Here is a 27,815-nt window from a genome sequence, read left to right on the forward strand (position 1 = left end):
GCTGCTCTATCACATGATGTGCTTCTGGTAAGTCACGACCAATCAATAGTAAGATAGAAACGGTGTCATCAATTTCAGATATGTAATCTGCGATTTCCCGGAGGTGATCGTGATGCCGTGCTACAGCTGGAGATGGGATCTCCTCTCTGATGTTCGGTATGTCGCATTCAATCAAAGTTGGAAGCTGAAGGCTTGTGCCACCATCTAATGATTATATAATTAGATAAAGGATAAAGGAATATTATTATTTAAATCCAATATATAAAAAAGAAGATGTAGTATGATTGCCAATGAGACAACTATCCACAAAAGACCAAACTGACACAGACATAAACAACTATAGATCACCGTACGGCCTTCAACAATGAGCAAAGCCATACCGCATAGTCAGCTATAAAAGGCCCCGATAAGACAATGTAAAACAATTCAAACGAGAAAACTAACGGCAATCTACATTTTAATTTTTCTATTAGGTTCATGAATATTCAAAAGGTTCTTACCTTGAATCACTTATCTGATTGGTCATTGCGATTTCGGGGTCAATTTATATTTTGTATTGACCAGGTAGATTTGAACGAGATTGAAAACTACAGTCGCATTATATTGTATCCCGAATTTATATACCTGTATTGTTTTCATTCATTGTGGAAACAACATATTATCTGATTAATGCAAGTTAACTTCTTTGTTATATTATTAATATTTTAACATTCATTCTAGGAGGTAAATTAAAGGTTAAAGGTGGTGTTCATGTTACACAAAAACTGCTCCAATTTGGTTATCATACGGAAGCCTGAAATTGACACTACATAAGTTTAACGTTACGATATGAATTTATCCCACACTCACATGCAGCATGTTTTCGCAGCTTTAGGTATTTGGCTACAAGAAAAGTCTGTCTTATCTGTATTTTGCCGATTATATTCCTTTCCCCGTTTGTGACATTTCGATTGAGTGTGGATTGGCATAACGGGTAAGATCTCGGTTCTGAAGGAGCTCATGTCACTCCATCAGTTTTTTATTTGCTATCTTGATGTGTCATTTTAATCGATTCATTAGATTTCAAAATAGGTAAACTACTGTTGCGCTAAGAAAGAAGATTGAATAATACCTTGCCAAAACGTCAACTATCTATTTACAGACATTAGGATAGAACATAATAGATCTAATTGTATGTGTGTAGTCAAATAACAAAGAAGATGCACTTTATTACAACAATAATATATAAGATTATCAAATTATGTTTATGCAAATAATGTTTATGTGATTGGATTTTAAATGACCTATACTACATGCAAGGATATTTGCTAAAATATCTTCTTAACAATTATATTGTTTATTTTAGAATGTTATTTTCCATATTCATCATCACCATAATTCTTTTATATAAATATTCAGAAGGCAGTTATTCAATGTAAAACAAATATTTGTACATTCGAAAGACAATCAATCGGCACTTCTATGGCTATGGAAATTAACAATGCTCTATTTGCCAACATCTACCTTTATTTATATCAGACTGTAAACATGCAGGAGTTTTTCTTGAAGAGTAAAATGACGGTAGCAATTTTTTTAACTTTAACGTTCAACTATGCAGATGTCTGTCAAATTAATGTTACAACGAAAGAAGTTATTTGAGTTTTCAAATTGTCCCCTTTTTATTTTTGTATGTATCATCGTCACAACATCGTCTATATATGGATTTTAATCTTAAGTTAATACGAATTTCTTTTAAAGATTCCTGGTTATTGGTTACAAGACCGCTTTTACATCAAGTGTTCCTAATAATAAGCAGTTATATTTAAAGGTGAACTGGTTAGTTATTTTTGTCAATAATTATTTTAAACTGTTCAAGTACTTAGTTTTGTAGAAAAGGTTAAATTCTGTTCTGATAATGAATTTTCAAAACTGATGCACCAAAGTTATTGTAAAATAGTGCCAATAGTTAAAACTAAATTGGGATCTTTTCGGCTAGTTACTTTTTGCCCGTGTCATTTTGTTTGTGAAATTTAGTCGTGTGACTTTCTGTCCTACATTTGTAAATAATCGTCACATTTACGTTATGTAAATGTCATATGTTTAATAAAAGTATATAATAGTTATCAAAAGTACCAGGCTAATAATTTAATACGCCAAAAGCGCGTTTCGTCTACATAAGACTCGCCAATGACGCTCAGATCAAAACAGTTATGAAGCTAAACAAGTACAAAGTTGAAGAGCATTGAGAACCCAAAATTCCAAAAAGTTGTGCCAAATACAGCTCAGGTAATTTACGGTAATGTTAAGGGGGAAGAACTTGGTTCAGGCAGATAACTCTTTACAAATGCGTTTGTAAAAGTCAAATCATCTGTGTATTTTAAGCATTTACCTGAAACAGATTGGAAATAATTTATGTAACATAGAAGCTTAAAATATATTTATGAAAATGGTTGCCAAAAATGTACTGATGACTTTAAGAGCTATTACCCTTAACCTATGTCTACCTCCTTACAAAACGTCATTGTTTGGTGTATTTTTCTGTCAGTTCGTACGATATTAGTGAAGTTCCATTTCTGAAACGCGACTTCTCACGAGTTGTTTTTGTCACTCACGACGAACTCCAGTTTAACTAATGGAGAAAAAACTGAACATCATTTCGCGTCATCTGAGTTTATTCTAATCTCATTGTTATGTTTCTATTGCTAAAGTCTTATATTTTTTACAATCATCCTTAAAAAGCGATTTTTATAGAAAATGTTAATAAAAAATTACCACACTTTATCCAATAGATAATAATAAAAAAATAACCACACATTATCACCAAATGGAAAATAACTGTCATATTCGTGACTTTGTACACCTAAGTTAAACACAGTTTTATGTTGCTCAAATTTTAGTTTTATCACGGGGGGGGGGGGGTAATTTCCTATTATTGGGTATACGGGAATGTGCCAAAAATATGGGTCATAATTTTGCGAGATTTTATATAAAATGACCCTCCTTTTTAATGACATCCTATATTAAAATGCATTTATGCGTTTGATAACTGTATATTGATTTAGGGTATGATCTACGTATCATATATAAATATGCTATTGAGAATCTTACATTATAAATGGTCAATTATTATATTAAATTAAATCAATTCATTTGAAAGTTCACCTTTCAAACAAAGTGCTTTCAAATAAGTTCCCAAATGAACTCCGGTGAGTTAGTGCTTATATAAGCATAGGTCATATTTTAAATATTGTATATAAGTATAGGTCATTCTTTCTTAAATATTTATATAACAACAGGTACTGAATTTCGGTGAATGTTTTATGGGTACGTTTTTTTAGGCAAAAATGGCACACCCCTACCAAAAAAATATCGAAGTTACACCCCCCCCCCCCTGAGTTTTATGTGAAACATTTTCTATAGATTGTTTACTCTTTTAGGTTTTGCAATGTCCAATGTGTTCCCTACGGAAGCGTAAAATGTGCTTGAACATTTTTTCGAAGTCGGTTTTGACTTTTTAAATCTCGAAATTTCAACTTTTTAAAAACTCGAAATTTCAACTGTTTCTACTTTCAAACACTATTTTTGAATTTGAAAGAGTAAACATTTCGGCTCTTAACACAAAATCTCAAAACAGTATATGTCATATTTCACGTGAACTCTTCTTTATATATCCTTATATATCATTATTCTACAACTTTATCTTAAAATACGACCACTTCATCTATAACAGCTTCCCGCTATTATACTTCTTATTAAACGACGTTAATGTATTTATATGTATAGCATAATGCAACATGAAAATGAATTGCATTTGGGAAATAATCTTGCATATGTAACTAAAAGAAATAGATCAGACTAATATAATCTGCAATCCATAGATAAATAGTTTTGAACACGAAGATTAAAGATTGTACATTTTTGTGATGATTAAAGTTGGTTCAAATTGTTTGAAACGAATCTTCGCTTATTAATGATTGTCTATTGTTTTGCTTTTCCTGGTCTTCCCTATCTGGATCTGAAATAAAATATTTGAAACATGAAACTAATTGGTCCCAATTATGAAGTTCAATAATTGAATGTTCTTTTAAACTTAAAATATATAGAATCAATTAGTATCTGACAAGAAGATAATAGATAGACTTAAAAACAAAATGTACAAAATATTAAATGCACTCATAAGGCAAGATATTGAGATTTAAATATTTATCTGACAAGAAAAAAATAGATAGACTTAAAAACAAAATGTTCAAAATATTAAATGCACTCATAAGGCAAGATATTGAGATTACATATTTATCTGACAAGAAAAAATTAGATAGACTTAAAAACAAAATGTACAAAATATTAAATCCTTCAATAAGGCAAAATATTGAGTTTAAATATCTATCTCCCATGCAAAATAGAGAGAAAAACATATGATGATTGTTTTTTATTGTTAAATCTTCATATCATACTTAATCATCGACAACAATTAGTATTATGAGACATATAGTCATAATGTAACTAACTGTATAATTAATGCTTTTGATTTCGATGCTGCACTTGCATCTTTTACTTTTTGTTTGTATTGCGTTTATATAGTCCTCGTTCAATCATGTAATGACGTTTTTCATTTGTTTCTCCATGTTTGTTAACACTTAAGGTTAATTTTATTCAAATTAGAGGTTTATAAGTGCTCCTTCTAACTACTAACAGTAAATAATTTTACTCACTATTAATTATTACAGTTTCAGTTTTTGCAGTTTGGATTTTTCTCTTAACAACTAGCAGAATAATAGGTATAAATAAGCTTGTAACAACACCTCCAATGATTGCAATGATACTATTCATATCTAAAAAGTAAAAGTAAAGATCACAGTACTTTAACGTTTATTGTATATATTTAATGTCGGTAGGAGAATGACGCAAAGCAAGAATGTTTTTCTCGTTGCAACAACATAGTGTTTTTAGCAACATCGCATGATCTTTTGCCAAACAGATTCTTAATGATGTGAATTAAAGCATTAATATGTCACCATGCAGCATTCAACAATGAGGATAGTATCTGTATAGTACTCTTTCATATAATAACCATTCAAAACAACTGTCTAATTTATTACAAAACAACAAACATAACAAATATAACAGACAGAAACCAACGACGTTAATCTCTTAATTTAAGCTCCAGAATGTGGACGTGCAAATATAGAATGTGGCGGGGTTGAACATATTCATAAGCGCAAAAAGTAGTGTAACAGCACAACAGAAAAATCAAACTGTAATTTTCGGGAATATATGGTTAGACTCGTCAAATTAGCACACACCGCACTCATCCAATAGATTTAATGTAAAGCGCCATAACCAACAAAATAAGTACATAATATCGAGAAAATAAAAAAACTTTACTTTTTATACGACCGCAAAAATTTTAATTTTTCGTCGTATATTGCTATCACGTTGGCGTCGTCGTCGTCGTCTTGCGTCGTCGTCTTGCGTCGTCTTGCGTCGTCGTCGTCCGAATACTTTTAGTTTTCGTACTCTAACTTAAGTAAAAGTGAATAGAAATCTATGAAATTTTAACACAAGGTTTATGACCACAAAAGGAAGGTTGGGATTGATTTTGGGAGTTTTGGTCCCAACATTTTAGGAATTAGGGGCCAAAAAGGGCCCAAATAAGAATTTTCTTGGTTTTCGCACTATAACTTTAGTTTAAGTAAATTGAAATCTATGAAATTTAAACACAAGGTTTATGAACACAAAAGGAAGGTTGGGATTGATTTTTGGAGTTTTGGTCCCAACAGTTTAGGAATTAGGGGCCAAAAAGGGGCCCAAATAAGCATTATTCTTGGTTTTCGCACCATAACTTTAGTATTAGTAAATAGAAATCTATGAAATTTAAACACAAGGTTTATGACCATAAAAGGAAGGTTGGGTTTGATTTTGGGAGGTTTGGTCCCAACAGTTTAGGAATAAGGGGCCCAAAGGGTCCAAAATTTAACTTTGTTTGATTTCATCAAAAATTGAATATTTGGGGTTTTTTGATATGCCGAATCTAACTGTGTATGTAGATTCTTAATTTTTGGTCCCGTTTTCAAATTGGTCTACATTAAGGTCTAAAGGGTCCAAAATTAAACTTAGTTTGATTTTAACAAAAATTGAATCCTTGGGGTTCTTTGATATGCTGAATCTAAAAATGTACTTAGATTTTTGATTATTGGCCCAGTTTTCAAGTTGGTCCAAATCGGGGTCCAAAATTAAACTTTGTTTGATTTCATCAAAAATTGAGTAATTGGGGTTCTTTGATATGCCAAATCTAACTGTGTATGTAGATCCTTAATTTTTGGTCCCGTTTTCAAATTGGTCTACATTAAAGTCCAAAGGGTCCAAAATTAAACTAAGTTTGATTTTAACAAAAATTGAATTCTTGGGCTTTTTTGATATGCTGAATCTAAAACATATACTTAGATTTTTGATTATGGGCCCAGTTTTCAAGTTGGTTCAAATCAGGATCCAAAATTATTATATTAAGTATTGTGCAATAGCAAGAAATTTTCAATTGCACAGTATTCAGCAATAGCAAGAAATCTTAAATTGCACAGTATTGTGCAATAGCAAGCAATTTTCAATTGCACAGTATTGAGCAATAGCAAGAAATCTTCAATTGCACAGTATTGTGCAATAGCAAATATTTTCAATTGCACAGTATTGCGCAATAGCAAGAAATATCTAATTGCACAATATTGTGCAATAGCAAGAAATTTTCAATTGGAGTTATCTTTCTTTGTCCAGAATAGTAGTTGAATCAACTTAAATCATTGTTTGATACAATATACAATGTATATTCACTTTTACTACCAACTGATAAATTAAAACAATCTTTACCATTCAGTGATAACAAGCACTTTATTTTACATTTTAATATTTTATGATGTATTTAAATGAGTAGTTATTGTTGCAAACTCCATTAGGAATTTGAATTGAGATCAGTTTTGGAAAAAGGGAAAGGGGGATGTGAAAACAATGGGGGAGGGTTAAATTTTTCTCATTTCAGATTTCATAAATAAAAAGAAAATTTCTTCAAACATTTTTTTGAGAGGATTAATATTCAACAGCATAGTGAATTGCTCAAAGGCAAAAAAAATATTTTAAGTTCATTAGACCACATTCATTCTGTGTTAGAAACCTATGCTGTGTCAACTATTTAATCACAATCCAAATTTAGAGCTGAATCCAGCTTAAATGTTGTGTCCATACTTGCCCCAACTGTTCAGGGTTCAACCTCTGCGGTCGTATATAGCTGCGCCCTGCGGAGCATCTGGTTATGCATGTGACTGTCCCAAGTCGGGAGCCTGTAATTCAGTGGTTGACGTTTGTTGCTGTGTTACATATATGTTTTTTCGGTAAAGTTTTTGTATATAATACAGGCTGTTAGTTTTCTTGTTTGAAATGTTATGCATTTGCCGGTTCGAGCCCTTTTAGCGCTGACTATGCCGTGTGGATTAAACACATTATTTGAGGTCGTACGGTGACCTATTGTTGTTAATTTCAATGTCATTTAGGTTCTTGTTCCGACTTGTACCATCGGCAATCATGCCACATCTTTTTTTTATGTATGTGTAAGGTAATCGGACAAATAATCAAAGGACAAAAAGTCACAGGCCAGTACTTCACAAATGTGATAAGATAAAAAATTAGAGGACAAAAAGTCACAAATATTTGTTTATAATTCTTTGAAAATAAAAAAGAATACTAGTTTACAAAAAAGTCAGGCATTATAAACATGAACTAACAAGTATATTTCAACATAAAGAATGATATTCATTAATACAATTGCGTACACAAATGTTAAAATGACATAAGATACAAAACACGCCTCTTTTGGGGAGATTTTGAATATTCATAGAAAATTAACTTTGTTTACATACTGGTTCCCAGTTATGCTCTCTGTGTTCCATCTCACAGAGACATAACTAGGGAATGTTACCAGTAAATATACAAGTCCATATTGTTTACATTGAAATCTGTGGTAACCTTTCATTCGAGGTAGGGGTAGTTAAGACAATTAATGTTAGTTTCAACTATGAGAAGTTCATGGTATATAAACGTTGAAAATGTGCCGCACAGCCCTATATTTTTACTTTTGAAAAAAATTGTGTTGCATATAAACTTTCAATTCTAGGATAGGTTTGTTTTCAAAACTTCATATAGTATAAGTGGTACTGTTTTAGCCGCAAAAGGAGTTCCTATGGGACATTGCATTGTCAATATTTACAGAATTGCAACCTATATAGGGTGAAAAAGGGGAACATTCGGAATTTAACCAAATTTGCTTTATTTCATAGATTTTAAAGAAATAAACTCAAATATGAAGTTTTATGAATATTCAATGAAGATTGATAGAAAACTAGGCCTTAAATGTGATGACTCAGCATAAATTCACAGTTTACAGTATGCATAGTTTACTTAAAGTCCTGGATACAAAATTAATTCATAATTTTTGGCATATTTGTAAGTTAAATTCTTAAGAAGTGCTTATATTTACTCTTCGCAGTCATTGAAACTCATGGATCCTTCCTGAATATTATTTATGGGGTTTTTGTGTCCTTTCGATTACCCAAAAGTAAGCCGCAACACCTTAATCTGTTTTTTTTTTGTCACCACGGCATAATAAAGACGTGTTCTATCCTGGATATGTACTAAATATTCCAAATTACTAGAAACAGCAGAATGATTTAGGAAATTTGAAGCCCCAGGGGCAAAAAGCATAGAAAACTGCCTACCCCCTGGGTCATAAAACAAATAATTTTACTTGTTAATGATATGATTTTATGATATTAAAGCTCTTGATATAAAAAAACCGAATAACTATGGTAGGAAGTTATGCAAAAATCAGATGTTAGCAGTCATTTCTATAACATTTTAAGTGAATTTATATCTCAGACTGGTATCTGCAAACATACATCTATTGCAAATATGGCTTTGTTTGAACAGTTCTAGAACATATATTAGCTAAATTGTGTCAGATATATGATTACAGATGATACTGTTGTGACATGAATTCTAAATCGACCATTTGAGTCAGAAAATGTGTACTTTAATTGACAAATATGCATAAAGTAAGATGTGGATTGGAGACAGAGGCTGGATTGGATACTTTATATAATCTTTAATGTTGTAATGATTGACTGCTAAACATTACATTTATAGTATTTTGATATGCTTTCAATATGTTATCAAAACAGTTTTAAACAGCTTCTAGGCATTTTTTTATCAGAAAATATGCAAATAGAGTAAGCTGACAATAATTAAAGTCATGTTTTCAAATTCTTTAAAAAAAAATTGAAACAGGGGAGGGGGTATAACATGTATAGTAAAGAAAAACTTAGAGTAGACGCAGTGATTTCTTAAGGGCGATCATTCTGATAAATGAGTATTAATGTGAGAGAAAAAAAATGATTTTAGAGAGTTTTCTATTTGAATAAATGTTTGTATAGGTTGCACTTTGTAAATACAGCTGTCCTCAAACACGCCTCTTTTGGGAAGATCTTGAATATTCATAGAAAAATAACTTTGTTCCCAGTTATGCTTCTGTGTTCCATCTCACAGAGACATAACTTAGGAATGTTAGCAGTAAATATACATGTGCATATTGTTTATATTGAAATCTGTGGTAACCTTTTATTCGAGGTAGGGGTAGTTAAGAAAATTAGTGTTAGTTTCAACTATGAGAAGTTCATGGCATATAAACGTTGAAAATAGCCCTATATTTTGACCGTTTTTAGCCGCAAAAGGAGTTCCTATGGGAAATTGCATTGTCAATATTTACAGAAATGCAACCTATAACAGTCAGCTTGGCAATAATTTGTCAAAACAAATTCAAAAACATCTGATGAACACAACCATTAATTTGAATAGATAGTGACCTCGTAATTGGACTTTTCTAGGTATGTTGGATTTCATGTTATAGGTTAAAGAATAACTTCTCCATAGTTTTTCCTGTACATGTATAATAATGTTTTTCTGTTAAACGAACCAGTCAACGAATTAAATAGTTAGCAGTTTCACAATCATAATGTTGACGTTATTTTCTCTTTAATGGCTGAACATGACTAATACATGCGTAATAACATTCTAATTTAGCTAATAGGTTATTAATTTATGAAGTCTGGATACCTGATTCAAGCCCTTGAATACCAAATGAGTGGAAATGTATATCCATATGCAGGTGAGTATGAAAAAGAAGGTGTGGTATGATTGCCAATGTGTCATCTCTCCACAAGAGACCAATAACAAAGAAGTTAACAACCAGGTGTAAGCGTAAATTCTACCGTGTATTTATTCTGGGTAACTTTTTCTCACTAACAAATATTGAATGTAAATAGTGTGAAAGCGTGACGCCGTCGATGTTGATATTGTTGTTTTGTTTTTACAATATAAAAAAAGAAGATGTGGTATGATTGCCAATGAGACAACTATCCACAAAAGCCCAAAATGACACAGATATTAACAACTATAGGTCACCGTACGGCCTTCAACAATGAGCAAAGCCCATACCGCATAGTGAGCTATAAAAGGCCCCAATAAGACATTGTAAAAATATTCAAACGAGAAAACTAACTGTCTTCAACAATGAACAAAGCTTAAAGGTGGTTTATTGCAACTAGTTGGAGCAAAAGAAAATAACCGCAAAGCACTGATAAACGAGTTATCGCAGTAACAGAGATTTAATCAATACTTAAGTGCCTTACAAGATTGTGTGAGGTAAACACAAATGGCCTTAAAACGATCGTATTGACTTTTGCTGTCCAAAAATAAGCAGATCAGACATAATTTAACATAATTTACTGACTACATAAGTTTAGGATTAATAAGAATTATAATTTTTCAATGACACTGTTAAGATAACAATATCTTTACATGACATAGCCGTGCTAAAAATGTATTTCGGCATTTCTCTTCCAAAAATGAATTATTTAATGGAATACAACGTCTTATTGGTAACCTTTCTCTTCTTCCTCAATAGGCTATTTACAAATAATTGATCAAATGTGTATAGGGACAATTTTGTGAAATTATAAGGAGTGGCAATTCTCACCTTTCATATCTTCAGTTTCATTGGTAAAACGTAATATGAACTTGTCCTGTGTCCATTTTTAATGTCATTCAGGTTACCGTACACATTCATGATTGGTCTTATTTAATCAGTATACTAGTATGAAAAGCATACCCAGGTTGAAAGTAAACTAATAATAACTTAAATTAAATTGCAAACGATTCAATAACAATGACCGGTCCACAACATAATAAGTAAAAACTAGTAAACAAGGTAAGGTATTTTAAGTTGAGATTTATGTAATAACGAATAAAATTTTGTCAACCCAAAATTTTGTTTTAATTTCAAAAACATGGTCTGTATTGGTATAGTTTTAGGATTTTTCATTTGCGTATTTAAGGTGATAAAAAGATTGGGCTTCAAAAGTCTACATACTAATTGACCTAATACAGAACATTCGTCATTTATAAACATTTACTGTTTTGCAAATAATATGTGATTTCAAAGTAAAAATCATTTCTTAAAACATTGCAAAAAAATCGTTCTAATTGATACAGCGGGATTGTCATAAAGTGAGTTGAAATGAACAGTGGTATATCAAACATCGAATTCCCTCAAAACATGTTATCACACACTATAGCAATCTTATTATAGGATTAAACGCATTTCTAGAGGTTATTGATGTGCAAACTCGGGTGATTAACTCACAAACTGAATAAAAGTCTTCGGACTTTTATGTTAAGTTTGTGAGTTAATCACCTTAGATTACACAAATAACCTCTAGAAAAAATTTGTTTAATCCTTATAATTCTTAATTAAAAGATATTTAGTTGTTTTTTGTTAAAAAAAAATATATATATTTGTTTTTTCCGTTTGTGGAGCACCAGGGTTACATATAAGGGCAATGCGCATAAATATATCAGAGTGAATCGATACACAAGGAAGTTAATGTAGGCCAACACTCGTTCTCGTAAAAGACTAAAAAGTAAGAATTAACAACACATTCTGCTAAATAATTATGTATTAAAACATATAAAAGAAACAATAACAGAACAACAAAATCGTTCAATGTGAATAACTGAATGTTTACAGTCAAAAGTCAAATAATCCGGATTTTTAATCCACGCCATCAATGTGTACACGCGATACACAACTACACAGTTCAAAAATTTCACATGTTAAGTGAAATTGAAACTACAATTGTGAAATACAGATTTTGCTTCAAAACCAGACATTTTGTGGTTTTGAAGAGTGCACTGGCTGTTTACTAGAACGTTCTGATTTGGTATATCAAGAGAGCGGAGTGGGGTTCTTTCGGTAAGAACAGATTGTCCAGTTTCGGTGTCCGTGACATTATTTGAATTAGAGAAATGGCGGTAGAAATTGAAGTAGAAGGGGTAACTGGTACAATTGCTACTGATGACGAAGAATTATCCGTTGCTACCTTGTCTAACACCGAACTAATGGTATGCTTCTGAACTGTGCTTGGTTTTCTGCAATATGATTTTAGACTTTCCTCACATTTATGGTCCGACATAAACATGATGCTCCTATCTGTTAAACCAACATCACTTATGGCAGTTATAGCTGTAGATCTGAGTGAATGCCCTGTACAACGTTTAACACCAGCATTTTTACATATGTCGGGCATGAAAGCTGAGAAGTTTTTAACTTTCACAGGCGTTACATTATACCATGTGTTGTACATAGATGGACTTCTCTGCAGCACTGGTTGGACAGTGATTTCGCGGCTGGATCACATTTGGAAAGAAAGTGCTTTATTGTAGTAAGAGGACAGGACGGAAAATTGGGTACGGCATACATTCTCTTATCTTGTGTTTCTTCTGTTGCATCATCGAGTCCACCTTGGTGATTCTTTTGGTGTGTCTCATGCAAAATTGACAGGAATTCAGATCCCATTTCATCACTTTCAAATTTGAAGAAATTAATGCTCAATTGATGATGGAATTCTACCCCACGGCTGACGAAATGAATGCCTAAAAGGTACCATACTCTGAAACGTAGTGCTACAGGGTCCTCTTTTCTCATAAGGTAGGTGTTTATTTTCAGCAATTCAGGAATTGTTAATATAGGGTGTTGATGTGTTGGTCTTGACAATCCGTTGAGCAAGTTAAATTTCAGCTTGGCACTCAACATGGAATTTGCAGCTTTAAATTCTGAATCACGGACAATGTCAATGCCGCAGCCTATGTCTTTGAGATGTCTGTTCAAAGCAGCACGTACATTTTTAAACAATTTTTGTGGTACTGTGGATTCATTAATTTTCGTTGGATACCAATTTTCGTGGGTTTCGTGGTTACAGGTAAACCACGAAATTAAATGTTCCACGAATGACAAATTTTCTATGGGCTTATAGGAAGACTGCATCAAAACCACGAAATTAAATATCCACGAACATCCAAGTTTTCCCTTATCCACGAAAATTGGTACCCACGAAAATAAATGAATCCACAGTATTCCTGTGCGTGCTCTTCTTGCATTTTAGAGCCCTTTTGGATATGTTTTGAGGTTGAGCCTCAGCATAAAATTGCCTGAAACTGCTATTAAGACTATCTACAGACACCGTCTGAAAGTCTAAAGTACTTGCCAGTCTTTCAGAACACCAAGCTGAAAAGTAATGATGTACAAATATAGTTCTATTACAAACAAGTTCATCTGATTATGTTTATTTTTATCTACGATATAAAATATTCACACTAGAAGATATTTTTTTAATGTTACTTTTGTTGTTTGGTTGCTGTCTAATTAACCTATTTGTATAGCATATATGCCCATCTCCTTTCATTCATATTTTCTAAAATATATCTTTGTTTTGTTGTATTTCATTAATTAAGTCATATAAAACATTGTGTACACCTGGAATCTCAAGTTATTATTTTTTACCCATGGTCAATTGGAGTAAACAATGACATTGAAAAGAATCGATATTACTGTAAGGTAATAATACAAGTATTGTGTCCGTGATATAACTAGGAATTGATGGTTAAAGAGCACAGATTAGAAAGTTGTCCCTTTAAAAGTATTTTTTCTATCGTCAGGTAATAAAAATCGAAATGTATAAGATTAATATTTTATCATGTTGTGTTAATTCGTGTTTAATGTTTATTTTATCTTGTGGCATTTAAAGTCAAGATTGAGATGAATCCACTCCTTTCTGGGAAATGGTCAAGTTTTGATTTATATTGTCTGTCAAAACGGATCATTGTCATTAAAGACTCCAGCTCCCCATTTTGTATTCTTTTTAGTTGATGCACTGTATTGATTTTGCTCTATTTCAAGCAAGTCGTCTTTGTCTAGAGTTTTATATCTTCTGAGTCCTGTATTGGTGCAGGTTCTTGATTAAGTTGTTGTGCTGGAAAATTAACTGTTTCAGCAGAAGTTGTGTTAGGTACTGGAAGGGTTTGATCATTGTTGATGGCATGAAGTAGCATTTGTCAAAACCTTCAACTTCTTGGTGCATTATTTCAAATAGTTCAACAACTTCGGTATTCATTTCTTCTGGCAGTTTCAATTCGAAAGTTTTTGACAGATCTGGCAACGTAGATATGTCAAAATCCGCATCAAGCTCCATGTTTACTGTACAGATTTTAGCAGACGATGTTTTCAGATGAATGGAAGGTCATTTGATTTCCGTATTTTTAACAATTAAATAAATGGTTTACAGCTGTAATTATGATCAATTATGAACTCCGTTTTATTAAACTTTTACTACAATTATATACAATTATAAAATATAAATTAACTTAAGCCTGGTTATATTTACACGATTGCTGTTCGCCGATTTAGAGCAGACATATTGTTTACATTAGTTACAAAAGTAGTTCCGGCAACCCAGTCTATCGAAATTTAAACCGAGAATAGAAAGTGAAATTGAACAATAACAGTTAATTATATAGAGATATGCAAATCATATAAGAATTATGATTAAATACCTAGCTTAGAGTCTGTAGTATTCGATTCATGATGACCATTGTTGTCATGTCCTTGTGTAACGTCGAAACCATTCTTAACATACCATATAAATGCAGCTAAACATCCAACTAATGGGGAACATTTATAACAGTATTCTAGTGACAACAAAGATATACCAGGTGTGTCCACTGGTAATTGGCAGCCTCCATTAGTTAAGCCAAGAGTTTCAGTTGTCACGTCTGTCTTGGAAACGTCGTTTCCAATTGAAGAAAGTAAAGTGACAACAATTTCCAGCCTCAATCGGAAAGAATCGTTATATGATACAGTTACGTAAGGTGCATTAGCTTTAATAATTACTTTTGACTGGAAAGGCAAACACTCCACTGGGTTTACATTACACCCTACCTGATAAATCTGAAAAGCACAAATAAAAGTTCAGAAATATCTAATGTGTTTTTGTCATATTGAAATCAGGATTTTTCATCATGCATTTTTTTTATATTTTGCTGATGACACAAAAGTTGATTCAAATCTAAATTAGAAAAAAAAATGTATGAGGGTCCTATATAGGATTATTGAACAGATATATCATGTTATGGACGGGTATTTGCGAAAAATAGCAGTCGAGGGATTACAAATTTCCCAAGCCGCCAGGTGAGGGAAATTTGGTCCCAAGACTGGTATTATTCGGAAATACACCTCCATAACATGATATATCTGTTTAGTTACACCGAATAGATTTTGATTGAAACTGACGGTACAGGTAAAAGGAAATCGTAGTACCGCGGGAATTACACATGTACTTTTACGCGTCTTTTTGTAACGTCATGGTATCTATGTGTTAAAACGTCATTGTTATCATTAATTAATCATAATTATCATTAAATCGTTTATTTGAATAGATTTTTTTCCACTATATATGTATATCGCTGACATTTATTATTTTTTTGTTTAGTTTTCGGTCTAACTCAATCAATAGTGCTTAACATGTTGTCTTATTAGTCTTAATAATCGGGATGAAGTAAGAAAGGTTCCGAATAATTTAGCGGGAAAATGCTTGCGCGGGTAAAAAAGAAATATCCAAAATGGCAAATACCATGGTATTTGAGGCAAATTAACCGGCATTGGTGAAAAAAGGGCGAATTCTTTGAAATGAGGAAAAAAAGTTAGAATGTGCAAAAAATACACTGGTTCTTAACCAATCAAAATTCAGCATTCTTACATGAGGTGTAATTAATATATGAATACATATATCCATATATTAAAGCAAAAGACGAACTAACTCAAGAGAGGCAAATACTTTGTTTTTAATTCAGACGTACTTGACAAGGTGTCCGTAGAAAATATATAAGAGTAAAAGTAAAATGATCCTTTGAACGTATCATAAATTTTGATATAATGATCGGATATTTGTAAATTCAATACACGATGTCTCCTATATTTGAAAATTGAATTCACGAAATTTTTACAGTTGTAAATTCAAACAAAAAGTTTCCTAACATTGTAAATTCAAAACAAGAAGTTTCCTAATATTGTAAATTCAAAACAAGAAGTTTCCTATATTTGTTAATTCAAAGGAAGAAGTTTTAATAACATTGACTATAATAGATAGAAGTTTTGTGATCAGCTGATTAGAAATTAAACAGAAGAAATATGAATTCACTTTCATCAGTAACTCCCAAAGCCAAATATTTGAAAGCCCAGAATGTATAATGAACTGAACAGTTGGAGAGGTATATTAGAAAAAAAAGATTTTAAAAAACTATTTATCTAAGGCAAACTTTGAATGAGGAAGTTGGAACCTTAGTTTCTTATAATTTAAAATTTATCAATGGACAATTTGTTATACATCATGTATGTTCAGAAGTACTGACTACTGAGCTGATGATACCATCAGGTACTAATAGTCAAACATCAGAGACACTGACAAAGTACTGGAGAAAATACTTACAACTATTAACAGTTTACTGACAATTTTAGTCACGTTCATATTTATGTAGATCTTATCTTATTTTTTAAAGTTTTATTAATTATACTTTTCAAGATGCTTGTTTTAACAAAACGATCAAGACCAAATCGGTGTTCGCAAGAGGCCTTTCCGTGTCATGACATCCTTTTGCATAATTTTTTTAAATTGAAATTTACTGTAGTAACTAACGTCATTTTGAAATCCGTACTCGACCTGTCATTAAAACATTACTATCTTGGCTTACCTCCAGATGGTTCCATACTGCAGAACATATTTGATGAATATTTAAGACTAAGACTTACTAGTTTGGATAAGGTATACTTGACCTTTGATATGCAGTGAGTGCTTGCTCGGGAAAATTTACTGTAGTTAAAATGATTCTATGTATGTAGTTTAATTATAATGATACCTCTGACAATGAAGGTCGGTTGATAAAAAAACTTTACAACAAAAGAGATGATTTCAGCTTACAAATGGTGAACTTTCCATCTCTATGTAGCAACATTCCAGCGGCGCCTGTATACGGAGTATACATCTGCCAATTGATACGATATTCTCGGGTTTGTTTTTCCTATCATGATTCCCTTGATAAAGCTTTGCTGCTAACATGGAAGCTTTTAAACCAAGAGTTCCAAATGATGAAGTTGCAATCATCCGTTCGTAAATTGTCTGTTTGATTTTGTTTTAGCCATTGCGTTGTCAGTCTATTTTCCATCTAGTAGGTTGACTGTACCTCTGATATATTTCGCCCCTCTTTTACGGACTAAATCATCTGCAGAATTTATCTCTATGTTCGAAAATTTCAACAAACAACATTGTTTGTAGTCAGACGTAATATAGTAACGTTTCCTTGTTATTTTTTTTAATTATGCTAATAGTACCAAAATTATAATTTAATACGCCAGACGCGCGTTTCGTCTACATAAGACTCATCAGTGACGCTCAGATCAAAATAGTTGTAAAGCCAAACAAGTACAAAGTTGGAGAGCATTGAGGACCCGAAATTCCAAAAAGTTGTGCCAAATATCGCCAAGGTAATCTGTTCCTGGGATAAGAAAATCCTTAGTTTTTCGAAAAATTCAAAGTTTTGTAACAGAAAATTTATAAAGTATGTTATCAAAAAGGAGAATTATTTTTAATTGAAGCGTCATGGAAAACTTTGATTCCTGGATTGTTCTTTACAAGGATCACATACATCCAAAACGAGGTTTTCAGACAAAGAAAATGCATGTTCTTATTTGATTAAATTCGATATATGGTTTGAAATGTATTTGAAACTTAAACAATGATATAAATTCATAAATACCATAACATCGTGAACTCCTTCAGGTTGGTTTACAAATGTTAAGGTCACATTTTTGTCGCATGGAATATTGTTTGTTTTAATTCTGAGACACATATAGTCTGTTTTCTTGACAGGCCTCACACTTATACGACAATTTTCGATTATACCTCCTTGCCATGTTATCACAGCTTCATCTGACTCATTTCGAAGATAAATTACCCGCAACGGCCTTTCCGAGCAATGTGATCTATCTGTCAAACTTCCTGCAAAAATAAGATAAATAGTTCATGTTTTCAAGAATAAAAAAAATGATTGGGTTAATGCACTGAACGCACCAAATTTATGATTTTTTTTATATCATAACGGCAAATTTATTTATCTGAGCTAAATAACTCCTATAAGATGTCAAAGGATCGCTTTGATCTAAATCAGCCAAAGATTAAAGCTTTTGTAACTGATAGACTAGTTTGTCTAAAATTCAAACCTAATATTCATCAATTTTTCTTACCCTTTATGATTCCACAATAATCCTTCTAGAAAATTTAGAAATTAAGTAACACGATCATTCATAAGTATAAGAAGATAAGTATTTAATAAATATATAGAAAATAAAAATAATCATAAAAAGTAAAATCACAAAAATACTGAACTCAGAGGAGAATCAAATTGGAAAGTCTATAATCACATGGCAATATCAAATAACAAAACGCATCAAAAACGAATGGACAAGAACTGTCATATTCCTGACTTGGTACAGGCATTTTCAAATGTAGAAAATGGTGGATTGAACCTGGTTTTAAAGCTAGCTAAACCTCTCACTTGTATGACAGTCGCATCAAATTCCATTATATTGTCACCGATGCGTAAACTAAACAAACAGACACAATAGGTAAAAAGGTAAAAAAAATAGGGGTACAGCAGTCAACATAGTGTTATCATCTAAATCACTATTAAAACAACAAATGTAACGAAGAAGCACAAAAAGGCATACATCAAATTAACATCCTCATTTTGTTTATATTGTACGATTTAATTTATCTATGTAAAATGCACCCATAAAGGATGGAGGGTATTAAGTAAAATTGCGCGTTTAAAATTCGAACAGGTAGACATGAAATACTTTTGTCGTTCAAAGTATGACGGGATACATAAATACAGTCACGTAAAATAGATATAACAAAAACAGACTTAACAGTAAAAGTAATAATAATAAATAAAATAATAGTGTGGTTCAAAGTATGATGATTATAAGGTCAGAGTCACGTCAAATGTGTATCACAGAAAACAGACATAACAGTAAAAGTAATATTAATAAATAAAATAATTTTGTCATTCAAAGCATGACAAGATACATAGGTACAGAGACATATCATAAAATAATTTTGTCGTTCAAAGTATGATGGGATACATAAGAACAGAGTAACGTCAAAAGGATATAACAAAAAAAAAACAGACTTAATAGTAAAAGTAATGTTAATAAAGACAAATAAAAGAATAGAACAAGGACAAATGAAAGAACTATAAAACACGTAGTTAATATGATAAACAACATCAGTAGGCAGAATCTATACATCAAGACCATCGTGTATTATTTGTGAAGTTGATACAGAATATTTATCAACAAGGTCTTGGTACCTTCCGATGAACTTTTTTAGAAAAAGGACGAAACGTTCTTTGACATACCCCTGGTTCATCAACTTTCTACTCAGACACTGATGACGTTTTACAAAGTCTGAGTAGGAGCTGCAAGCTCTTGAATATCGAATAAGTTGGGAAATATATATCCCATATGCAGGTGAAGTTGGTATATTGCTACTAAGGTGGGGAGATTTATAATTTCAAAATTGAAATCGTCTCGTTTGTCATAGATTCTGGTACTGAGATGACTGTGTGAGTCAAATTCGAGATGTAAGTCTAAAAATGAGGCGGAGGAAGCCGTGTCTGTTGTTTCTTTAATCTCTAGTTCTGGGGGATGTATTAATGGAACCCAATCAGAAAAGTTCGGATTGTTTATAGAAAGAACATCATCAATATATCTGAAAGTGAAATTAAATAATCTGACTTCTTTGATCTTCTTGTTTTTGACAAGTGTCTGGAGGAACTCCGATTCATATGAAAATAAGAAGAGGTCGGCAAGAAGAGGCGCACAGTTTGTTCCCATAGGAATGTCGACAATTTGTTGGAAAAGTCTACCTCCAAACTCAACAAATATGTTGTCGATAAGAAACTCCAGCATACTGACCACTTGTTCTTCTGTGTAGCATGTTTTACCTTTTTGTTTGTCACTATTAACGAAATATGTCTTATGAAATCCCAAAGTAATAAATTTATAGCGTATGCTACCATTTTTATGTTGAAAGGCATTGTGGATTATTTCTTTTAGGCGATTTTTCAATTTCACATAGGGGATGGTGGTATACAGGGTTGAAAAATCAAAAGTTTTGATAGAACTAATTTCAGAAAAAGACCGAGATTTAAAATTGTCTAGAAGTTCTTTAGAATTTTTAAGAATCCACATATGCTTAATACCACTACACGAGTGAACAGTTTCACAGTATTTCTGTAGACTCTCTTTCACTGCGGATAGAATTTTAGTCAATCTAATGGACAACTCTTTAGTGGAACATGAAGATGAGCCAGCAATATACCGTTGTTTGTACAGAATTTTATGAAGCTATAAAAAGTATAATCTTCCGTTGTATAAGGGAAATACCTGAATAAATATCATAAAACAAAAAGAAAGGTCAAACACGAAAAACAAAACAAAAGGAGACCGTAACCATATGCAAGATTATAAGGGGTACGTGATCCTATCAAAAATGATTATTACATTTATTTTTTTAGTTTTCTTCGGGTAAAAACTTGAAATAATTATCCTCATATTTCGCGAGTGTTTAATAAGTGAAGAAAAAAATTAGGTTTAATTCACATTCTTGTTCTTTTGATTTGTTGATGTAAAGAGCGCTTCGACTGCTGGAGTTTTATTCTTTTTTTTACAGACGGTGTATCTGGATTTTAGTAAATAGTCACCTCTCTATTGTAATTATAGAAATATCTATAAGTTAATCAGAAATGATAATGTAGCTAATACTATCTTGTAGTGAACTTAAAACTTTTTAATACTATTTGGTAATTAAACATAAAATAATATAACAATTAAGATAGTGACTTATTTCTAGACTATAACTTATAAAATTTTATTTGTCACAATCTACTTATTACCGAAACTACTTCATCCAACGCTTCTCATGAATATCATTACATATCAACGTCGGCTAGCTTCACACTTGTCTAAGATATATGTAAAATAGTAGAATAATTGCAGAAGTGTACTACTTCTAATTTTGCAGTTTATTCCTACGACACGGCATAGGTAAAACGTACCTTGTTACTTATAACTTTTAAATTCATATAAACCATACTCACGGAACTGTATAAATGCAAAGTACTTCTCATTAGCCAGAGCTAAGAAGAAAAACAGCACCGAATACTTTGTAAGCATAATTTATGTTTACCAAACTGCTGAAAAAGTAGTAATTGTATTATTATACTTTGAAATGAATGTTCAAGAATGTATTATAACGAGGGTAACTTGTTAAACCTGCCCTGCAAAAATTGATTAATTTAACTCTAATGTAATGTACGTACCAAGTGATGACGCTTTTTCTAATTGTTATTTCACAAGAAAACGTACAGGTGCAATGAAAAGAGAAAACCAATCCATATATTGTTATCATATTTTCTAAATGTATCACGTAATGAGGACACCAAACTATGTAATGTTTCTATATAGTTATGCAATGCTGGCTTTTGGATTTATTTCCTACGTACATGTACCTATCTCATTCTGTTTTATTGTCAACATGTTGTATATATTTATGGAACATAACAATTCTGCGTATACATAAGCATATAGTTCAAAGAAGTTCAAGAGAATATATTTACAAAATCAATTGATATTTAGCAAATATAAAATGCTTTTGATTTAAGTCTTTACGCAAATTTGACATTATAATTCTATAAACATTAAAATCAGAGACACAGTACATATATGTACAAAATTTGGAATACCCTTTCTTACAATTTCTAGGAAAATATATAAAATCTTTTCACGGATAATCATTCTTGAAAAAAATATTTTTCCTTAATGTTGTTAACAAACAAAACATTAATATCCTTAACTTGATTCACACCAATCAAATAACGCAGTATGGAAATATGAAGATTTTTTTTTTAATTTCATCATGATAATTTTGCGAAAAAAAAGAATTATTACTATTATCATTATTATCATTATTGTCATTATTCAATTATAATACTACAAAATGAAAAAGAAAACCAAACGAAATCGTATATATTAAGTTCAAATGTAATAGTTTAAATGGAAATATTTCAAAAATTAAAACAACATGTTATAAATTCCATAAGTGTAGGGCTTTTATCTGAATTTACCTTTATCATCAACGCTCAAAGCCGAATAATTGAAAGCAGATGATGTATAAGAACCGAAACAGTTGAAGAGCCAAGTTTGTTGTAAATTATGTGAGTACACTTCGAGGACTGATAGCCAACTACCAAAGGTATTTACCCAAAATGTACGATTGTGGTTTCGAAATAACTTTTGGCTGCCGACACACCCAAGCTGATGATTTGGAAACTTCATCCTCATAAGAATTACGTTTCTATTGTTCTTGCTTTCTCAATTTTTACACTGCATGCTGTTACAGAATTCTATTACTTAATTTTCATTGGTCTTTGTACGATTGCAATTTTTCAGGAATAAATGTTTGTTGATTTACTCTAGTATTTTTTTATTTTTTTCTGTTACTGTTTGCGTATTTTGATGTTGTCATTTTCGATTTTCGAAATTTGTTAACCTTTTCATACGAACGTTGATCAGGAGAACAAATGCAATTCATTGTCGGTGGATACAGCAAATGTTGTAAAAACATAAAAGCTTTATAGTGCTTGCATTCTATTATTTATATTTATATTACCCACGATCTACTCCGGACCTTTATTCTGAAAAACGACAATTGGCGTTAAATGACAATGACTAGGTGTCGTTTAACTTCATAATAGATAACAAAAGCCTCATTTGGCAAAAATTGCTAGAATTTTGGTCCTCGGTGCACTTAAACTTCGTATCGTAAGAAATGATTTTTGGGCAAAAAACTGAGAAAATTTTTATAACATTGACAAGAACAGTTGTAGTGAGTCAGTGGTTTGCATATGTTAGTTTCGATTATGCAAATATTGGTATAAATAGACTTATGCTTATGAACACCGAACATAACATTAGTACAGATATTGAGCCCCCCCCCCCCCCCGAAAAGAACGAAGTGTGCTAAAACAAAAATAACCGGATTTGATCAGTACATAACATTTTTTCGAAATCTTAAAGATTTTGTGAACTGGCGCTTAATTTAGTATGCACCCTTATACCATGTGTTTGACGGACAGACATACGAAAGGCCATCACAAATTACCTTCCTTTTACAGACGATACTATGACTATTACTAGTGCTTCAACATATTTATTTAATTTTTCAATCGGTTAATATGGTGTGCCTAGCGTTTAAGTGTATGCAGATCATATTTCCTTTTAAAATCGTTAATGTTTATTTGGTATCATGTTCTAGCTTTTTTGTGTGTATATTTTGTTACGTTTATTTTCTTAAAGATGATATCGAATCAACTGAATTTGAGCTGGTTGTATACTAAAACTTATTATGACACCAGAAACAACATGATACATAGGCAATGATGTTCATATACTTCATGATACTCCATGAAGAGAACACAAAAAATGTGGTAGGTATTTTTTCCTTTGTTTGGACGTAATAACACTACATGATCACTGAATAGCAACTAGCCTAGTTAATGTTAATCATACACAATTTGATATTTTTAACAGCATTTCATCACAAACCGATTTTATCTGAAAAATTATATGAAACTTTTAACATTTTTGAAAGTAAATTTCTTGTTTATTCTACTTACATTTTAGAGCAAACACCTGTAAATTTGAGAAATAATTCGAATTTTAACGATTTGTTAAAAAAAAATATACCCCAAAAATGTAAATAACACTTTGATAATTTGTTTGTTTTTGAAGTGCTTCATTAAATAAAACCATCGAAACATGTAAATATATGACCAAAAGGACCTTGTGAAAAACATAATAGCCACATCCATCTAGGGTCAACTTTGTCTGAGTTTAAACCTTAATTACTTAATAACTCCTTAATTCATAAATGGACAATTTAAGAAAGCATGATATCTGTCATTGCGTACATTAACAGCGAATTCTGAGCTGACGATACCCTCGGGGACTATAAGACCACAAGAAGAGGTATCAACCCAGTGTTGCAAAAATGAAATAAGCCTTTTCTGAATCTATCTACATCTAGAACGCTGTAAACCGGTTATTTGAAAGCGAATGATGTATGAGTACCGAAACATGTAAACATATGAACAAAAGGAATAGCCAAATACATCTAGGGTCCACTTTGCTTGAGGGTGTTGAAATTTGTATTACATTAATAATTCATCAATTTAAAAAACGAAACATTTAAGATAGGAAAGATGTTAATCCTGTTAGTACCTAAACAATAACTATTAAGCTGATGACACGCTCGGAACTATAAGACCACCGCAAGAGGTATCAACCCAGTATTATAAAACAAAATTAACAAAACACACTTTATTTGAAAGCGAAAGATGTATGAGTACCGAAACAAGTGGAGACCCAAATACCAGTTACCAAATGGAACCTAAAATAATAGCATCCGTTGTACGTCAAAATCACCTAAGTGGTTTGGAATCTAAGTTTCTTAATTCTGTCTAAATTTTAAAAGTATATTGATGTTTAGAACTTTTGCGGGCAAAGTCCTTTTTGATCATATAGTTTACCATGTGTTTAGAAAGTTAAACATTGTTTTATTTATTTTTGTAGAAGATAAAAAAAAATGTTTTAAAAATGAGAATGGTTTGTCATTTTGACAGAATCATGTATACTAGATAAATATAAGGATATGTGCAGTTAGACAGAGATGGAGTTCTACAGAACATGATTTTACACCAGTTCAAGAGAAAGAAAAAGCAAGACCAAAAAGGGAAGTTAAATTGAATGATAGAGAAAAGGAGAAAATATTGGAGAGAAAAAAAACAATTGCATGATCGGTTAACAAAAACAAAAAATGTCGATCTAAGTCTGATAAAAAATCATGGAAATTGTTAATAGTAATTAAGATAATAAGGAAGATCTATCAGGTGTAAATTTCCTGTTCACGTCTGTGTATAAATAGTTTTAAAGTAGTATGTAGTTGTAGGGAAATATTAGTTCCCTATTACGTGTACTATATGGTAGATGTATTTCTGCTTTGTATCGATCTGATGAGTTGTAACGTATGCTCTTTTCAACTGATTTTTATAGTTTGTACTGTTACACCACTTTACCTGGTTAAGAGGGGGATAAGCGCCTTCAAACAGTTTGACCCACCACGTTTTGTATGTGTCTGTCCCAAGTCAGTAGTCTTTTAATTGCATGGTTGTCTTTTGTTGCTATATCATATTTGTTCATCATTTTGAAAATAAATCAGGCCGTCAGTTTTATCGTTTGAATTGTTTCAGATTTGTCATTAAATGGCGTTTTATAACTAAATATGCAGTATGGGTTTTATTACTGTTGATTGTAATGTGACCTATAGTTGTTAATTTCTGTATTTCATTTTTGCCTCTTGTGAAGAGATGTCTCATTGGCAATCATACCAAAAGTTATTAGTTTCTGTTTACAGAATTTAACTAAACAAGAGAATATCTATATTAAAAAGATACAAACAAGATTAGAACTAAACAAGTCTTTAGTTTTTGCAAATATACTATAATTTTAATTCCATAAAATGTATTAAAAGAGTGGCGTAAAGAGATATACCAAGTATTTGTTGGATAACTGGAACACATTGATCTTTTGAAATAATGAACAGGAATCCATCAAATAAGTCTTCGGCAAAAGAGAACGTCATATTGGTCAATGTAATGTCATCTGAAAGTTGAATAATGGCTGGAACTGATAGTGCTAGCTTAATCAAGGATTTATATAGTAAGATAGCACATCTTACATATTAAATCAATGGTGTAATAATCCGAGATTATTGTCAATATTTTACGTCATGAAAGGTTAGATATTCAAACATATAACTAAAAGTATTTTATAATAGTATCTAGAAATACAACTATTTCTCCACAACAAGTGCCAATCTTGTATCAAACAAACATTATACAAAATGAATATCTATGTTTATGTTTTTATACATTTTACATACCTTTTTAAATATTTTAACGTGTATACCTTGTCCGTATTACAAAACTACTAAAAGTGCAAACAAAATTCTAACGAGTCTACATGAAATACGAGATCATTTAAAATCATATCAAGTTATTAGACGAATGGATAATGTTTATTAACCATGCAAATCAAAAGCTATATTTAGCAAAGGAGTAGGGCTAAAATGGCCTAAAATGGTCCCAGATTTACAAGATAATTAAAATTCTAACAGAGCAGATTTTTCTCCATAAATTATTAGAATATAAGTCAATGATTAAAAAATACTGATTTTATCTAACAAAAAAGGTTCAATGACGTCATAATTGGGAAAATAAGCAAAAATACTGAAATTTGGATGGTTTTTCGAAATTTTTACCACCGCACCATGCTTGAACCAATTAGAAATTTTAACATTTTAACAAGTTCATACATATCAAACTTTGGATAAAAAATCTTTTTTGTGCAAGGTTGGTGCGATAGTTTTTTATATTTTCCTAGCCAAGCGGAGCAATAAAAAGCTAAAATTTGCCATCCAAATTGGACCTATTCATCTGACAAAGTTTAGTTTATACATTCTTATGCCTGTAGGAACTTTACTTTTTTGTTTAGGAATGTAACGTGTATTCCTAATATCATTTCCATTGGTATATGTAGTTAAACTTGTAAAAAAATCCGGAAGCAATGAACTTCATATTGTAAGGGTTTAATAACAACTTTGAGGACATTTGTTTTTTAATTTTGAAATTTTAGATAGGCATGCAATATAACAAAATCTGTCCCAATTCAGGAGCCTCTGTCCTTTATTAGTCTTGCGATTCGGGCATCCATGTACTTTAGACACATTTTTTTTCAACTATTTTGACCTATATATTATAAATATTGTCATAACAGGGGCGGATCCAGTCATTTAAAAAAGGGGGTCCCAACCCAGAGTAAAAGGGGGGCAACTATATGCTTCCATGCTTCCATTCAAATGCATTGATCGTCCCAAAAAGGCGTGTTCCTAACGTTCATCTATATATGTCTAGAGGGGGGATGATGTACTTCAATACTTAATTGATAAGGGGTGCTGCTGTGTTGTAACCTCAACCTGTTTTAGTTTTTAAAAATATAAATCTTTTCATATATTGCGTAGGAAAAAAAGATACCTTTTCCCATATTGATTTGGTTTCTTGTGGTTTTATGTAAATTTTGAATACTTAAGTGTCAAATGAGAAAAATTGGTTGATAAAGACACAGCGGGAACAACCAAACAAGTTGAAAGCCGAAGAAATAATGGGAACTTTAT

At 31.6% G+C, this 27,815-nt stretch overlaps 1 long non-coding RNA gene across 2 annotated transcripts; it reads right to left on the bottom strand.

Moving 5' to 3' along the window:
- Positions 1-1,187: 1,187 nt before the first annotated feature.
- LOC143064708 (uncharacterized) lies at positions 1,188-26,573 on the bottom strand. Of its 2 annotated transcripts, XR_012975310.1 has the most exons (7): positions 26,526-26,558; positions 23,196-23,220; positions 21,625-21,720; positions 18,220-18,461; positions 14,965-15,358; positions 4,692-4,811; positions 1,188-3,994 (listed from the first exon to the last, which is right to left on the bottom strand). It is a non-coding gene; the product is annotated as an uncharacterized LOC143064708 (long non-coding RNA). The 2 variants fall into 2 exon arrangements; XR_012975311.1 differs by lacking the exon at positions 23,196-23,220 and having other exon boundaries at positions 26,526-26,573.
- Positions 26,574-27,815: the final 1,242 nt, after the last annotated feature.

This window comes from Mytilus galloprovincialis, chromosome 2 (assembly GCF_965363235.1).
Source record: "Mytilus galloprovincialis chromosome 2, xbMytGall1.hap1.1, whole genome shotgun sequence".
NCBI classification, from domain to species: domain Eukaryota; kingdom Metazoa; phylum Mollusca; class Bivalvia; order Mytilida; family Mytilidae; genus Mytilus; species Mytilus galloprovincialis.